The following is a 16603-nucleotide window of genomic DNA, read 5'->3' as shown; positions in this document are numbered from 1 at the left end:
TGGATATGGGAGAGAGGAGAGAGGAACAGGAGCCAAAAAGTTACAAACAAACAAAAGAGAATGCTAGGGGAGATTTCCGTTGGAATGGAGAGATGAGCGACTATGAAATGGAGAAAAACAGAAAGGGGAAGAGGAAGAAAAGAAAAAAAAAGAATGAATAAATAAAAATTGGAAAGGTTAAAGAACCACAAAGTTCCCAGGGATCCCACTGGTGCAGCTATGAGGTCTGGGGAAGTCACTCTCAAGTGTTGCAGTGCAGCCTGGCTAGAAGGCATAGACGTATACAACGCCAGGTATTCAGGGAACAGAAAGAGAAAGAAGATATAGAGAGACGAGAAACTGAGCAATGAAGAAAGACAAAAAGGGAAAAAGAAGGAAAAGAAAACAAAACAAATCAAGAAACAAAAAAAGAGAACAAGAAAGGCCCCTCAAAAAAACAGAAAAAAAAAAAAACAACGAGAAAAGAAATGTCCTCAGGGATCCCTATGCATGTCTGTTCAAGCCGAGGGAGAAGTCTTGTTACCACGCAGCAGTGCCTGGCCAGAAAGGGCTCCCAACTCAAGAAAAGGAAAAGAAAACAAACAAACAATTCAGAACAAACAAATGAACAAAAGCCCCGGGATCCCACCGGCAAGCAGCTCCACACTCGAACGGAGCTCCACAGCCCCTCAGGAAGAAGCAAAGATGGCACACGGAGCCAGGTGTTTGAGCAAAAGGAGGGGGAGGTGGTGAGAGGTAAGGAAGAAATCAAAAGAAGCATTAAAAAAAGCAACACTAGCAGCCAACAAATGGCACTCAGAGAGCCAGCTAGTGCAGGCTGGTGTTTCTTGGACAAGAGACTGTGTCTGAGTGAAGCAGAGGGGGCCGAGTGTGGGTGAAGAAGGGTAGGGAGTGGGAAAGTGTATATCACAAATTACCAGAGCTCTGCAGCCCCTCAGGAAGAAGCAAAGATGGCGCACAGAGCCAGGTATTTGAGCGAAAGGAGGGGGAGGTGGTGAGAGGTAAGGAAGAAATCAAAAGAAGCGGAAAAAAGCAACCCCAGCAGCCAACAAATGGCACTCAGAGAGCTGGCCTGTTCGGATGTGTGGAATCCAAGCAGCCAGGGATTCCTAGTCAAGAGATTGTGGCTGCGGGAAGCAGAGGAGCCCGAGATGGGGTGAAGAAGGGTGGGGGGTGGGAAAGCGTATATCGCAAATTACCGGTTGTTTTGTCTCCTGCTGGAAGCTCCGTGAGGCTGCTTTCTCGTACCCCCCATTTGCTGGTCTCTGTTAGTAGTCCAAGATGGCGGATCCGCGCTGCGTTAGCTGGTAGGGGACCTCTGCATGAATCTCTCTTTGCTCTCCATTCTCTGTCAGTTTTCTCACTCCATTTGGTGCTTGGCTGAGTTCTTTATCTCTTCATTTGATGTTTTAGGGTTTCAGGATTGTTGTATTCTCTGTTCGGCTTAGTTTTTCGGATCTTTGCTGTGCAGGGACGGCGTGGTGCTTCTGCCTAGAGTGCCATTTTCTGTTGCTTCTGACGTCACATTTTAATTGTAAGCCACTTCGGCCACGGGCATTGGTATCATAGCCTGAATTCTTAGTTTTGTTTACTAAATGGTTTTGAGTTTATGACACTTTTAGTAGATCTCCCATTAGCCTACAGAGCCTGGGACTGCAAAAACCAGTCGCAGAAAAGCAAAGCAAAAAAAAAAATAAAGGCATCAACACATTGTCAGTGGTTTTTTTTCCCATGTGTTGGTGGAATACTAAGATCTTTGAGATCTTTGCAGATAATTCAGTGCAGGCCTGGTTCTAAGAATAAAAGCTGGCATACTGATCAGTGAGGGAGAAAACAATTTTTTTTTTCTCAGAAACTTATATGAACTCTCCTAAGAATATGGGATTAGAAGTCACACTGTAATTGGCCTCTAGTGTTGAGATGGAGCATCAGAACAGCTTCAGAACATTATGGCCACAGCTGGAAACATCAAGTCTCAGTTAAATCTTCTCCATGTCATAGTATATCAGTGATTCTCAAACTTTAGCATGTATCAGAATCATCTGGAGTATTTGTTAAAACACAGATTGCTGGCCCCACCCCAGACTTTCTGACTCAGTTGGTCTTAGAAGGGGGCTGAGATTTGCACATCTGCCAAGTTTTCAGGTGCTGCTGCTGCTGCTGGGACAAAGTCCAAATTTTGAGAGTCTGACTTTCAATCCCAGCTCAGTGTTGACTGGTTGTATGGCCTGAGCACTTCTTTGTGTCTTCTGGCTCTTCAAATCACCTCTATCTTGTCCAGTGCAGGTCTATGGACCACTTTGAGAGAACCACTGTGGGATACCTAATGGCATCTGCTAGGACCCCAGCTGAGAAAAATATTTGCTTAATTGTTTCACTTCAAGCGGGATCTGCTTTGCTTAAAACATTGGTGGGGATTTTCTATTTTTGGAGACTTCTGAAGATGAACTAATGTTCTTCAGCATGAGATCATGGAACACATGCCTCTGAGTCTGATCCTCATATGAATGCAGAAGCTGCACCATTGAACATAGGCAGTGCAGTGGGGCCTGATAATTATTTTCAGCACTTATATTTTGGAAAGAAAACTGTTATTTCTGAAAGTCACATGCTTGTGTTTTTGTCCTTGCAGACTCCACAACACCTAATAGAATACCTTAAGTATATTAGATGTTCAATAAATGCTTGTTGAGTTGAACCATTGAATTTTAAATTTAAACGTAGTACCCCATGTGCTCATCTGTAAAATGGTATCTTCCCAGTAGATAGAAAGGATCAGAACAATTATACTTAATATGTGATTTAAGATTTAAACAGAGATGAGAGAACAAATTATCTGTCTTCCTCAATCTTCACAAAAGTTGAATGCCAAAATAGACCATCTGGGGCTCAATCATGGTGGATCCTCCATAAAGAGTTTTAGAGTTCTCCTACCCAGGATTTCCAGGAGCATCCTTCTGGCTCTGTGTCCTGTGGAAGGCTTTCTTCTGTAGCCTTTTATAGCTGGGCCCTGAACATAGTTGAAAATGCATCTTTGTATTATAGCAGACATGCTGGGAGCCCCAGTGGAGTCCTAACTCAGAGAGAGCTTTGCCTACTTTAAGCCCAGGAGAATGAGCACTCGCTCTAAGCCTCCACTCCCTTCATGAAGACTACAAAGAGAGACTACTGAACAAAACTATATTGTAAAATACTATCTGAATCACTGGACTCCGTACACCAGATACATATTGATAATTCCACTTTTTATTTTTAAGTGCTAGGGCTAGTTTCTTTAGTTAATAAATGAAGTCTGCTAATGGGAAATTATGACCCACTCTTTATAAACATTCTCAAATAGATACATGAATTACAAAGTCACAACATAAACTCAATCACTCTGGAAATAATTATTTGCCTACTTGCCAAGGAGCCAAAGAATTCATGTAACATCAATATAAATTAGTGCTTATTTTATTCTATTACAGTTAGTGAGCATCAAAAGGTTCTTATGAGTGTATTATTATTATTATTTTTAGTGTCTCTTAGGGAAGACTTTGGGAGAAATTTTTCTCAGTATTAATAACAGAAATATCAGTATTTCTCATGAACAAATAGTTTCTTTTAATTTTACAAACTATGAAATGTGTAGCTAATCAAATTTCCCTTTTCATAGTAGCTGTTAAACAGTTTGAGTTCAATTTGTGACTCATCTATCAAAGTGTATTTAACTTTGTGTTATACGGTTTTGTGCTTTTGTCTTTTTTTTGGTTTATTTTTTGTCTATTTTTTTCCATATACTTAAAAAAACCCTGGTGGCAAGGTAGTTAAGAGCTTGGCTGCTAGGCAAAAGGTCAGCAGTTCAAATCCACCAGCCGCTCCTTGTAAACCTTATGTGGCAGTTCTACTCTGTCCCATAGGTTGCTATGAGCTGGAATTGACTCAATGGCAATGGGTTAAAAAAAAACCCTTTATAATTATCAACAATTATGCTTATCTTAGAATATTTGGAAAATACAAAAAAATCTTTGAAATCTTTTTCTATGCATGTATGCATATCTCCATTATATTATACATCTCGGTATTATACCTTGGCATTATTATGTATTTATGTAACTGTTGTAAACCACTTTTTTCTCTAAACAGCATGTCTCTGTTATACCTATTTTTGATATGTGCTATCCTTCTGTGTTTTATATAGCCTTATAAATTACCTAAAATCTTTTGGAACAAGGCAGGATATATGTGAATAACCAAACTTTAAAAACACACAAACCTGTTATCTGGTAACTTGATACAGATTGAAACATGAAAAATATAGGGAAATCTGTAGTTTCCCTAAGCAATGATCTTTTTGATAGGGAAATGAATAAAGTACATACCTTTTATATAAAAATATGCCACCCATTATATTGAAATATATTACTGAACTGCCCTCAAGAAAGGGATTCCTTGAGTGGCACAAACAGTTAAGTGCTCGACTATTAACCAAAAGGTTGGTGGTTCTAACCCACCCAGAGGTGCTGTAGAAGACAGGCCTGGTGATCAGAAGGTCACAGTCTTGAAAACCTTATGGGGAAGTTCTACTCTGCACACACAGGGTCATGAGTTGGAATCGAATCAATGGCAACTAACAACAAAAACCAAGAAATGCGGTCTCTAAGTAGTGTTTTCGTCAGAGTGGCAGATCTGTACCGCTTAGCCACAGTTAGGTCTTGAAACATCAAGGCTAAGGGTCTACCCCACAGTCAGGAGTCAAAAGGAAGCTTACTGAACCTCACAGTGTTTAGGTCTAGCTTTGTTCCTATTAGTTGAACACTAACTCACAGAGCCAGTTAGCTCAGTCTATGAGTCCTGCCTTCTGGCTGGCTTTCTTGGGGCTCCTAATGGTCTTTGCAGAAGTATCAATATGAAATGCTATATCTCAGCTTCATGGGATCAACTCCAGGGCAACAGGAGTCCCCAAACCAAGATTCATGTAACACCCCGTGAACTGTTCTTGTGAACACACAGGAAAAACACAACTTACCTATTGCTGTCGAGTCGATTCCAACTCATAGCAATCCTATAGGACAGAGTAGAACTGCCTCATATGGTTCCCACAGCTTTAAATCTTTATGGAAGCAAACTGCCACATCTTTCTCCTACCCAGAGACTGGTAGGCTTTAACTGCCGACCTTTTAGTTAGCAGCCAAGTGCTTAGTCACCTGTAAAATCATGCCTTTTGAAAAGAGGATGAGTTTGATAAGCTGCCTATGGTTCTACATGGAGTCCTGAATATCCTGATTACTTAAGAAATTAAACTAGCCAGTCCTCCTTGCTCTGGTCACCTCTGTGCTTGTGCTGTCTGCCTGGAATATCCTTTACTTGGCATTTTTACCAGGCTGTTAGTCCCTGAAGACTAAGCTGAGATATCTCTTCCTCAGGAAGTCGTCTCCTACCTGCGCAGGCTCTTGTCGCTCATGGTGCTCAGTACATATTACACCATAATTGCTGGTTATGGTTTTCTCCACTGTGGTAGAGGCTCCTTAAATGCAGAGCATGGGTTTGATTCTTTATCGTAGGAGCACACTGTTTGTTGAATAAATAAATAATATCTAGATTTTTCTCATCAAAGAATACTTCTTGGCGTGAGTTTGGGGGGATATAAGCTAAAATACTTTGAATATGACCTATAGCTAAAATAGTATGCATTAGTTAGGCTAATTAACCCTAGCTGCTGCAATAGGGAAATTCCAAAATCTTAGTAACTTAACACAGTGAAGTTCATTTCTTGCTTACATGGAGTCCTGTTTGGGTTGGAGAGCCCCCCTCCATCTGGTAGCTATCCTGTTTGGACCGCAGAGCCTCCAAGATCACTGTTGCAAAGGAAGAGCAAGATGGAGAAGGCACACTGGTCTGTAGCTGCCTTGGCCCAGAAGTGACATGTGTCGCTGTGGTTCAGAGCCTATGTGGCCATGTCTAGTACAGGGCCCTAGGAGAGGCTGAAAAATGTAGACGACCATGTAGATGGTTGGTGCGCACTAAGTGCTTTTGCCACAATAACCTTGGCAATTAGAATTTCACCCCATTTCCCTTTTCTGCCTATTTAGTATGGTGTTGAGGTTAGTGGGAGCTGGGGTGAAACTGAGGACAAGAGGCCATATGAAATGGATTTCTACTATCCATTAAAGGTTCTGGTAGCAGAACCTTATTTCCTTGTGAGAATCATCTTTCCCAATTTCAGTTCATGAAATTCTGGCTTGACCTTTCCCTTTCCTCCAGGGTTAGGCATGTGACCTAAGCCTGACCAATCAGAGACAGGCTTGGGACCAGGAGAACCCTTCATTCAGGTATCCCTAGCTTTAAAGACTACGTATGCATATAGTAAGGAGCCCTCGTGGTGCAGTGGTTAAGTGCTCAGCTGCTAACCAAAAGGTTAGTGGTTTGAACCCACCAGCAGCTCTGCAGGAGAAAAGACCTGGTGATCTGCTCCCATAAAGATTACCACTTAAGAAAACCCTATGGGGCAGTTCTACTCTGTCTTTAAGGTCTCTGTGAGTCGGAATCAATTCGATGGCACACAACGACGTGCATGTAGTGCCACCAGTGGGTGTGTCTGCTTGAACATGAAGCCAGACCAAGAGACTATAAAGCCAAGAGAAAAGAGACAGAACTTGGATGACATTGACTGAACCCCTGGATCAAGCATTGCCTGAGATTCATACCTTTAGTTCCCCAGTTATGTAAACGATGCATTCACTTTGAGCTAGGCTGAGTAGGGTTTCTGTAACTTTCAATTGAAAGAGCAAGAAGCTATAACTCTACAAAACTTCTAAACTTATACTACTTTGTCTCTAAGCCCAAATAGTTAGACATTGCTTAAGAAAGTACCAATAATTATGAGGTATACATTTATGCCATAGAATTATGGCTTTTATGGTATAGATACCATTTAAATGAGGAATGGATAGTTGTCTATATGTGTTTCTTCTAATCATGGTTTAGCCATTAATGCAGTTTTATAATTGGTAGTTTGTTATCTGAATCAAAATGGAATTAATTATGGCAGTTATTAATTTCTACTTGTAAGGAGTCATATTTAAATCTACTAAGAATATTAAGAGAGAAACTCCCCTCTCTCTCTATTGCCCCCACAAAAATCAGACAATTAAGCAATAGAGTATTTTGCAAATATCTGAAGTAAATTTGAGTAATGTATTTCCTCGCCATGGCACCATAAGGACATAGATCACCAGACCCACGCTCTGCAGAATGTTTGGGGGGATTTCACCCACTTGCCTTATTATACCCAGTGTTTCATGAGAAAAGTCTACAAGAAGATACGAAATAGCTTTCTAGTGACCCATACTATCGTAACCTCAGTCTCTGAATCACATGACATTTGCTTACTTTCTTTCCAATAAGCTGATTAATTATTTGTCTTTATTTAGTTTTCTACATCAGGAGCCAAAAGAAGTTGGAGCAGCTGGGGCCGATTTTTAAAATTTAAAACTAACAGAGCAATTTGGCTGTCTGACGTTGAACTGAAGAGTGACTTCTATTTAACATTGTCATCACCACAGCGTCCAACCTGTTCTGTTCCAGATGTGCAACATCTGGGCTTTGAAGAGTGTGACTAGGAAATCAAACAAGACACGTGGACATCCAGATGAGATAAGAGGCTCCAACAGATCACGTTCCTTTCTTATGTAGTTCCTGTCATTTGATTCTGTCAAAGTTTACTGGAACCATCATTTTCTGGGAAGCAGAATTATTCCTCTTTTACAAGCAAGGCAGCAAGTGTAGAGAGGTTTTATTGTTCCAGATAACTAAATGAACTACATTAGGAGCCACAGGAAGTGTCCTGTAGAATGTCGTCAGGTAATAAGGTGAATTAAACCAAAACTCTCTTGCCGGCTGAATAGAAAGTGTTATTACTGGGCCTAGAAGGGTGGGTGGGAGGAATCAGGTTTTCTCTCAGAACACATTTTCTTTCTTCTCAGGCAGGGGCTGTTTTGCCTTCAACACATATAAAGTAAATGTTACTTTCTTCCCTAAGTTCGAGTGAAAATTTGGCAACTCAGTTGACAATTTCAAAGTAAAAGTAACTTGGGCTCGGAAAGGCTAATGTTAGGCTTTAAGTGGGACTATCCAGAGGTAAAAAGAGGTTGATCATTTGATCATTAATTTGGTCTTCTTTATTAAAACTCTCCTTATGTGGTTAACATGGTCACCTCATGTTTAAAAAAAATCCTGAAGTTATATAAACCAAGTGTAAGTTGAAGCTAGTTGTCTCAGCCGAATATTAACGTAATTCTAATGATTGAGCAAACATTCCTTGTTAGCCAGTCAGTGAGTATTTATTGAGGATACTGGATGTGCTCACATGGTGTTAAGTCAGCGGGAGCAGCAGATCAAGTCTCTACCTTGTCCCCAATCTTAAATGTTGGGATAATACTAGCATAGGTTAAACAATGGCTGCTAGTAAAAGATAGCATGTTATTAATATTCAGGTATATGGTATAGACTCGAAACTCTTTAGGAGCTCAGGAAAGAGGCCACAGTCATAAGAAATGACTTTGAAAGATGGATTGTTCTGGGATTTAAAGAAAGGTTTAATCACAGTGTCTGCATCTCACCTGCTACATGTGACTGAAAAACACACACCCTTAGTCACAAAATAGACTGGGATTGGGAATATGGGTAGCTCTGTGCTAATGTATCATCTTCACTGGGGAAACGGGGTTTCTATCCTACTTATTGTGGGTTTGTTGCATCATTTTTATGCTCACTGGAGAGAATATTTATCCATAATCAATCCTGTCCTTTCTTATTGTTGTAAAAGAAATCTCTGAAAGGGAAGATAGTCACTTTCCTGAGGGAAATACGGAACCCAGTGATGGAAAGGGCACTTTGGGATTGGGAGAATTGCCTGTGAAATCAAATTTAGGTAAAAAGATAGCCCAGCGGCCATATGTAAATTGTTCCCTCATGTAGAAACAATAGTGTGCACTGGATAATTCAATAGAAAACATTAGTCATTTATCATCCTTAATTATCAGTCATCTCTAACTGCATCTGGTTTGCATTTTTTATTAGAAATTTTTTTTTTTTAGTTGGACCCAGGCATTTTTTTCTTCCGTTCCTGATTTTATTTTGTTATTCTTTTTGAAATTCCATCACTGATTCCCATGATGTGAGGAGGTTTCTATTTCATAAGGCACAATAAATCAAGCAGCTCCTCTGTCGTAATGTCATCCTTTCTGTGCATTTGTCATAGGCTCTGGGTTACTGAGTTTATTTAAGGTTAGAGAGTCAAGCTGCTTCAAGGACAAACTTAGCGAGTGCCGTGGGTATGCATGTAGCCCCCGTCAGAGGAGATGAAGGTATAAAACTTCAGTCAGTTTGAGAGAGCACAGCTGCTTCAGAAAAGTCAAGTGGCAAAAACTGACCCTGGGACATTTTGGAGTTTGACTATTCTTGTCCAGGTACTCTGGACAGTGCATGATTGCTGCATTGCACTTTTGTATGTAGAACTTAGGCGTAATATGTAATGTTATTTTCTTATAAAATAGTAGTAATAGCTAATGTTCATGGAGAATTTTCTACATGCCTGCATTGTGCTATGTGCTTTTGTACACTGTCACATTTAATCCTCACAACTACTCTTTGAGGGAGGTAAATATTAATATTTATATTGTTCAGATGAGCAAACTATGGTCTTAGAAAAGTGAAGCTGCTTGTTAATTTCTCAACTGGATAGTCCCAGGACAATAAAGGTAGAATAAGTCAGAACCCTAAACCTCATGTTACAATTTTTCCAGAGAGAATCACTTTTACCATGCAAATCCCAGGTCAAGACAGGTAAGCGCCCATTTGTTCATCCCATGGTATGGATTTTATCTTTACCGAAGTTGTAAGTTTACGTATTTAATTTTTAACAATGACTATGCTTACCAACTGGCTTGTGAAATTGCTGAAAATTTAACACTAGGCTTGTGTGAGCTGGTATGAACTGGCTTCAGCACACTACTGCCTATATTTAATTAGGTTGAGATGCCAGAGCTTTCTGGGCATGATGTGGAGAGAATCCAAAGACTTAGGGAAATAGGAATGTGGGAATGGATGTATCATGTACAAACTGCACACCCATTCTCAACCACTGAGAAAGTCCAGGAGACACTGGCTTCACTATGACTTAGAAACATCCATTAAGGGGAACACCTGTATCCTTGCAAATCTCTGTAATTGCTCTCCTTTGTAGGACAGGTATGACCATGGAGGATGCCACCATTAAGTTGGATGGCCTGATTTTAATGGGGATGGTGGATTCCTGGAATATTAAAGGCAAAGTGGAAGCACTTATACACCAAAGCCAAGGTGGGCACGTTTACTGTAAAGGGCAACAGGGATATACTGGTCCTCAGAATGCACTGGGCTGCAGGGATCTTTTGCAGTGGCCAATTGATCGTGGTGTTCCTATGAATGAAATAGATGGACAGTCTAGTAGAGTGTTGCTTGATCTTTGTAATAGAAAAAACTGTAGTTCTGGTGGCCTGAAACCTGACTTGAGTTGCCACAGTGGACAGTCAGGGCCACTCACCAAGTTTCCCTGCCCTAAGCCAGTTTACAGATCCAGACCTGTCTTTGAAGGGGAAGCCACATTTCCTTGTACCATTGCTGCAAGTAGATACCATAAATCTTTCTCTAAGCCTTTACCCAAAGGGACTGTGGAAAAGGAAATAGTCACATCTTTTAGGGATTATCAGACATTAACAAATGGATGAAATACTAGAAGCACTCACTTGTTTATGTCAAGAAATATGAAAGATAGCTACCTGGCCAACCAACTAGAAGAGATCCATATACGTGCATTGGATCTTAACTGACATTAATTCCTGTGGCACAAAATACCCACTCTAGGCCACCAGTGAAAGCGGAGACTTCCAGTAGTCAGGGGACAGATGAAATCTTAGCCCAAGCCCAACTCGCAGTGGACCCAGTTGGTCAATGGACTTGCTCTGTGTTTTCTGGATGTTTAATAAATAGACATACTTGACAACTGTCAGAATCCCCCCATTGTCTCTCTGACCCATGGGGTCAGGGCCTATATAGTAGGAAAATCTAATTGGAAGCTCTTGGAACTTCTCTCTACAAAGATAGTAAACATGAAAGAGCTTCAACCAATATTGCATCTGTGGGAGGAATTGCAGAGATTAATGTTATTAAAAATTTGCAAGATGCAGGGAGATACCTATCACATACCCATTTAACTCATCTGTTTGGTTTGTGAAATCATTAAATGGATCTTGGATAATGACTGTGAACCATAAACTTAATCAGGTGATAATTCTGTTTGCAGCTGCTATCCCAAATGTGTCATCTTTACTGGAACAAATAAACACAGCCCCTGGCACTTAGCATGCAGCTATTGATCTGGATGATGCCTTTTATTCCATACCGATTTGCAAGGACATCAGAATCAGTTTGATTTTATATAGCACAGCCAGAAGTAGACTTTCACATTCTTACTTCAGGACTATGTCATTTCTACCCTTTGCCATAGCACAGTCTGCAGAGAAATTGATTGTTTTGACATCTACAAAGCATCACAATGGTCCTGTACATTAATGACATTATGTTGATTGAGTCTGATGAGCAGAAAATAGCAGTTTATGTATCTTAGTAAGACATATAAAGAGCCCTGGTGGTGCAGTGGTTAAGGGCTCGGCTGCTAACCATAAGGTTGGCAGTTCAAATCCACCACCTACTCCATGGGAGAAAGATGTGGTAGTCTGCTTCTGTAAAGATTTACAGCCTTGGAAACCTTATGGGGCTCTTCTGCTCTGTCACATTGGGTTGCTATGAGTCAGAATTGACTTGATGGCAACGGGTAGTAAGATACATGAAAACTAAAGAGTGGGACATAAACTGCACAAAGATTGACTTCAGTGAAGTTTCTGGGGGATCAGTGTCTGGAGTATGTTGAGATACTGCCTCCAAGGAGAAAGATAAGTTGCTGTACCTCTCACAGTCTACCATGGAAAAAGTGGCACAATACTTGGTATGTTTTTTTTCTTTTTTTTTTTTTTTGAGGCCACATAAAGCACATTTGAGGGTGCTACTCCTACCTATGTATAGAGTCACTCATAAGGCTACCAGTTGTGAGTGGCAGCAATGGAATGCTCTGCATCAAGTACAGGCTGCAGTGCCTGCTGCTCTACCACTAGGGCCCTATGATCCAGCAGATCCAGCGATAATGTGTGCATTGCAAAGGGATCTGTATGCAGCTTCTGGCAAGAAAGGAGAATCATAGTGCAGATCTCCTTATTATATGTTATGCTAGTACAATCCAAAAGTGGACAGCTGCATCATTACAGCCCTATTAAGGGGTGACCTTGAAGGACAGTGGTGAAGTAAAAACCTCCCAGTGGGCAGATCTTTGAATGATGCATTGGTTTATGGGTTGTTGCTGGTGATTTGGCCAGATGGTCAGGTATGTTGAAGAAATAGGAATGGAAGGTGGATGATAAGGAAGTCTAGGGAAGAAGTATGTGGATGGACCTCTCAGAATGGGCACCCACATTATTATACGTCAGGGATTCTTAACCTTAGCAATACTGAAATTTTGGGTAGGATAATTCTTTATTGTCGGGGGCTGTCCTGTGCAGCATAGGATGTTGTCTTATGATTTAAGCCTTTGTACACCCTGCTTCCTCCGCCTGAGGTAACCTTTTTGCTTTTATTTCTGCAGCTAAGATCATTTGCTTTTACTACTCAGTTGAAGCATCACTGTGGGATGGGTTTCCCTGACTTTTGGGTCCCCATAGCTCTTTGTGCTTACTTTTCTTTTTTGTTGTGTTTAATACACATGCAAACACTATATACATGCATATATACATATACATATATATACACACATATATGTGTGTATATATATGTATATATATATATATATACATATATATGGTATTTTCAATCACCTTATATGCATGCGAAAGCTGGACAATGAATAAGGAAGACAGAAGAAGAACTGATGCCTTTGAATTATGGTGTTGGCGAAGAATATTGAATATACCATGGACTACCAGAAGAATGAGCAAGTCTGTCTTGGAAGAAGTACAGCTAGAGTGCTCCTTGGAAGCGAGAATGACAAGACTTCATCTTGAGTACTTTGGACATGTTATCAGGAGGGACCATTTCCTGGAGACGAACATCATGCTTGGTAATGTAGAGGGTCAGCAAAAAAGAGGAAGACCCTCGAAGGGATGGATTGACACAGTGGCTGCAGCAAGGGGTTCAAACATAACAACAATTGTGAGAATGGTGCAGGACCAGGCTGTGTTTCGTTCTGTAGTACTTAGGGTTGCTCTGCATTGGAACTGACTCAACGGCACCTAACAACAACAACATATATATACATATATATACGTATATATATATAAACATTTACCATTTCAACATTTTTTACATGTACAATTCAGTGACATTAATTACATTCATCATGTTGTACAGCCATCACCACTATATCACTCCAAATTTTTCTATCACCCTAAATAGAAGCTCTGGTGGCATAGTGGTTAAGAGCTACAGCTGCTAACCAAAGGGTTGGCAGTTTAAATCCACCAACCACTCCTTGGAAACTGTATGGGGCAGTTTTACTCTGTCCTATAGGGTCGCTATAAGTCAGAATTGACTTGTTTTTTTTTTTAATAGAAGCTCAGTATCCCCTAAGCAATGACTCCTTCTTTCCTCCTCCCTCACACCCTTGATAACCACTGATAAACTTTGGCATCTGTACATTTGCCTGTTCTAGATATTTTTTGTAAGTGGGATCATGCAATATTTGTCCTTTCGTGACTAACATTTCACTCAGCATAACTGTGCTTACATTTATCATGGCAGTATTCACATTGTGCTTTAGCCATCTCTTTGTTTTTCTGTCTTCTTCCTCCCCCCCACCCCAATGAATTACAAGTTATTTGGAGGCAGGAGCTGAGCCTTATTTATACCTAGCATGGTGTATGGCATAGAGAGGGTATTTCAATAAACATTTGTTAAATGAATCAATTAACAAATAAAAGGAAAAGAGTGAACATCCAAAGTTTCCTACTCTCTTTATTAGTTCTCAAACCTAGACAAGTTAATAGCTTACCAATTATAAACCATCACAAGCTCTATGCAGGGACTCACTTTTGTTCTAACCAAATACACTGTTCTTCAAAGACACAAATGACATTAAATGTTTTGTAAATGAACCTACTGGAGTGCAAGAAGGGATATTATATTGGAAAACATTAAATAACCTGAAAGAAAAAGCAGATCATTTCCCAACCACAAATTGCAAATTAAAGAAAAAAAAATCCTCAACCAATATTAAAATCTACTTTAAAGTAAGTATTGCCAACGTTTTAAAGGGAGTATACAGTCAAATCAAACAGACCAAGGCTGCAGAATAAAGACAAATGGTAAACTAAAGAATGTTAGCCAAGAAAATAAAATGTCAGGGAGCCCATTTGGACAATGAGTAAAAATCAAATAAGTTCAAGCGTTTCAAAAGTGTCTAATTTCCATAGGTTTTTCCCCGTTGTTTTTGTTTTCTGTTTCCTGCAAGCTGATCTCAGAGACTTGAGTAGACTCTTCCTTTTGTAGAGGGAGACTACGGTTGGCATTTTATCCTGATGTGTGTTTGCTCAGGGAGCCCTAGTGGCACAGTAGTTAAAGTGTTGAACTGCTAATCAAAAGGTCGGCAGGTTGAAACCGCTAGCGGCTCCGTGGGAGAAAGATGTGGCAGTCTGCTTCCGTAAAGATTTATAGCCTTGGAAACCCTGTGGGGTCACTGTGAGTTGGAATCAACTTGACAGCAGTGGGTTTGGCTCTTTGTTTTTTTGTTTGTTTGCTCACACTTTGCACAGGCAGTGAATTATGAAGAAAGAATAGTGGTTGCTTTGCTGTCTGGCCTCAGTCACAGGAGGTCGGCTGGGCATGCCTTTAAACTAGGTAACGATAAATGAAATGCAGCTCAAAAGATGACTTTAAAACTGGATTCTTTCCAAGGAGCCCTGGTGGTTCAACAAGTAAGTGCTCAGCTACTAACAGAAAGATTAGTGGTTCAAACCAAGCCAGTGGCTGCACGGGAGAAAGACCTGACAATCTGTTCCCATAAAGATCAGAGCCTTGAAAACCCTATAGGGCAGTTCTACTCTGTCACGTGGGGTCCCTCTGAGTCTAAATTGACTTGATAGTACCTAACAATGGCAAAAATTCCATATCCCTATTCAAAAACTGGATTTTTCCCAATGCATAACCCCACAAAGAATAGGCAAGTATATGGAGATCAGAGTTTACAGGGATGGGAGAGGGGGGTAAACCATTGTTTAGGCGGCTTTGAGTTTTTATTTAGGGGGATGGAAAATTTGGTAAGGAATATTGGTGATGGTTCACAACATGATTGATGTAATTGGTTTTATTGAATTGTACACCTGAAAAATGTTGAATTGTCAAATGTGTTGTCTGTATTTTTGCAATAATAAAAAAAGTGGGTTTCCTGTAGACAAAAAAAAAAAAAGAGAAAGAAAAATCCTGAAAGTCCTTCCCCTTTCCTTTCTGCCCCTACAAATCTTCCCATTTTCAGATCTGTCTCAAATTCCCTCAGTTTCCTTGAAGTGTTCCCCAGCGATTCTATCCACTTTGGCCATTTTTCCTGGAACCCTCTACCCCCACAGAGTTCTGGAATTGGACTTTTCAATTGTTTATGTTGTTTTTGAGTGTAAATATTTTCTCCCTAATCAAATTATTCCGTATGCCAAGAACTGTGTCACTTTTTTTTTTTTCGTTAATATTCCGGGCAGTAATTAACACAGTACACAATGTATAGTAGGCATTCAATAAACACTACAGTTAAATTGAATTAAATTAAACAAAAGACATTTTATGACAAACATTATTTTCCTCTTGCAATATTATTAATGGAAATAAAAATTAGAATGTGTCCATTTTCAAGTGTCTCTGCATATAACAAGTATTTTCTTCTTTTCCTCTATTATTTTCCATATAAGTGGGTGTTATACCATACTAGTGGTTTTCAGTCCTGGATGTATATTTGAATCACCTGAGGAATTTTAAAAATATAGTTGCAAAAACCCTTACCTAGACCAATTACACCAGAAAGTATAAGAAAATTTGAAAGGATCCCCAGGTGATTCTAATGTTCAGCCAGGATTAGAAAGCACCATGCTATACTATCAATAGTCAACAGTGGTCACTGAGCACCAGTGTCAAGGTTACCATGGTAACTGCTCCTGTAGGCCTCTAATAGCTGCCTATTTCAAGTGTGCTATGATCTCTGTGAACTTTTAGGCTTTTTAAATATCCAAATATCCCCCTTTTTGATGTATAGGCACTTTTCTGTTAGACATTCATTTATAATAAACTATAAGCATTTTTTAACTAAAGAGTAAAACGGGAGAGCCAAAGCCCAAAAAGTTTAGGGAGTTTAGGCAGAACAGTTATGCAGATGACACAACCTTGCTGAAAGTGAAGAGGATTTGATGCACTTACTGATGAAAACCAAAGACTACAGCCTTCAGTATGGATTACATCTCAATATAAAGAAAACAAAAACCCTCAGAAATGGACCAAT

The sequence above is a fragment of the Trichechus manatus genome, unplaced genomic scaffold, assembly GCF_000243295.1.
Source record: "Trichechus manatus latirostris isolate Lorelei unplaced genomic scaffold, TriManLat1.0 scaffold00098, whole genome shotgun sequence".
NCBI classification, from domain to species: Eukaryota; Metazoa; Chordata; class Mammalia; order Sirenia; family Trichechidae; genus Trichechus; species Trichechus manatus.
Note: the sequence above shows the minus strand (reverse complement) of the source record.